Source organism: Penaeus japonicus, unplaced genomic scaffold (genome assembly GCF_977035675.1).
Source record: "Penaeus japonicus unplaced genomic scaffold, GWHDUDI00000001_assembly GWHDUDI00000018, whole genome shotgun sequence".
Taxonomy (NCBI): Eukaryota; Metazoa; Arthropoda; class Malacostraca; order Decapoda; family Penaeidae; genus Penaeus; species Penaeus japonicus.
This window is the reverse complement of record NW_028234420.1, coordinates 21,819,022-21,821,544: the sequence shown is the minus strand read 5'-3', so window position 1 is coordinate 21,821,544 and position 2,523 is coordinate 21,819,022.

Sequence of the window (2,523 nt, the reverse complement as noted above, 5' to 3'; positions counted from 1 at the left end):
ATATATAGTATATATATATATAAATATATAAATATAATCTCTATATATATAAAATATTTATTATATATATAAATATATACATAGGTTCATATATTTAAGTAGTATTATGTAAATCTATATTTATAGATGTAATTTAATGTGTATTGTGTATAGGTGTGTATAAATAATATATATAATATATAAATATCTATATTATATATATATATATATATATATAATATATATATCTATATATATATGTAATATATATATACATATCTTATTATATTATTATATAATATATATATAAAATATATAATAATATATTTATATATAAAAACTACATAGATAACATACATACATAACATATATATATCTATATAAATATATATAATTATTATAAATATATAAATGTATATATATATTTATATATATATATGTATGTATGTGTGTGTATGTGAGAAACCAAGTGTCTACTACTCTTCTCCTTGCTGAAGATAAGTGGAGGCAGGTTTTTGTTTCAATAAACATTAATGAATCGAGTTTGGAAATTGTTGTTTATCTTACCATTTTCAGTTTTTTAAGAATATTTTTCATCTCATCTTCCTGTCTTAACATGAGGTTTGGCATTTATTCCAACTTAAATGTATGCATGTATGAATGCCGAAAGCATCTAAACACCTTCATAACTAAGCCAATAGTGAATGAAGGCGTCCTACTGCCAATGATAATTATAACAATATTAATGATAATGATGCAAAGAAACTTTGGAACGTCGCCTCCGCAGAGCCTCCGCAGAAGGCTGATGACTTCCCTTTGAAATGTCAAAGGGGAAAGAAGTGAAGATGAATGGAGGAAAATGTACCCATGCACAAACTTGTTTCCGAAAGAAAAGGATCTATATGCATTAAAGGCGAATATAATGCAGGTGTTGATAAAGGCTAAAAGCTGTGGTGTGACGAGTTGGTATGGGTGTAGTAGTAGCTGGGATATGGGGCCTCATGTCTATCAAAGTTATCATCTAAACATTGCAAGCGCCTGACCACGACTGCATTGGAGCGCATTGCACCCAAAATAGTTGTTTTATAGTCATATTCAACAGTCTCGATTATGCTAATGTAAACTATGCATCGTAATCTTCAGGCACTGGAGAGAGCAGAAACTTATTATATAGTTCCATTTATTTCTACGTAATTCAGTAAAATGGCTAACTCATGGCAATCCTATTTATAAGCGGATCTAATAGTTAACACGTCATGGTTGTATTGCTAAATTAAATGATACTATTGAGGCAAAGAATAACAGTCTCGGCATTTCTCTAAAAAGGTAGCGGGTCATTTGTTTCTTGAAAGATATTGATTTAATGGTTCTGTAATGTTGCTAGCTTATTGACCCGCAATGGCGACCTTGTTTTGGAATAAGGTGGGAAAATTTCATTCAGGGATACAGTCACTGGAAAGACTGTAGGTAATATATATGTATTTTTTTTTTCTTTAATTTGACAATTAAAACCGGCAGAGGGAATCCGAAGACAATCCTGAAGTGAGAAATTGGTTTATTGTTGCCATCAGAATCATGTCATGATCAGATTAAGTGTTAACCATTGGGCATCTGAATCGTGCGCTGGTGGTCCACATTGGGTTATCCATATCATGTCGGGCGAAGCAAGCGATAGAAAGAGAACTATCTTAGGCGCTTGATGTTCGCCTTCATCTCGGTCGGGCCCCTTGCTGAAAATTACACACGTCGTCTGTGAGCGCATGTGGATCTGTTTGAGTGTTTCCAACGGCGGAACAGTTATTTTTATCTACTTTTACTGGTAATAGAGATTAAAAGTTATGTTTGGTTACAGATTTTTCCGTCTAACAACACATCTGAAAAATGCAAATTAGCAATGCAAACGTTATCAGACCTAGATTACTGTTAATTTCCTGTAATATAGATATAACTTTGCTCAGTCATGCCAGATATAACGGAGTTCAATTGTGTTATATTCATAGAAAAGAGAATCTCTAATATAGAGAATATTCGAACAAATGAAATTCAGTTTGTAAACATTTGCAAACAAGTTTCGAACTGAAACGCCGATGCATGTTGTCAGCACAAAGATATTTGTCTCAATCAGATCTGTTGATGTCTTGCCAAGTCTCAAACGGTGCATTAGTCTTTAATAAAAATGGTTATTGTGACGCTAATGGAGAGCCATGAAGTAATGATATTAATGATTCGCGCTGATAATGATAATATATAATAGCCAGTATAATTGTTTGGCGATTATGATGACAACATAAGGAATTAAAGTATACTAATATTAAATCTTATGATAATTGATGGTGATATTAACTTTATGGAAGCCCATCTCTCTCTCCTCTCGTATTATCTCTCGCGCTCTGTCTCAGTCTCTCTTCTCTGTTTCTCTCTCTCTCTCTGTCTGTGTCTTTCTCTCTCTCTCTCTCTCTGTCTCTCTCTCTCTCCCTCTCTCTCTCTCTCTCTCTCTCTCTCTCTCTCTCTCTCGTTGGTCTTGCTCTCTCGCCTCTCTCTCTC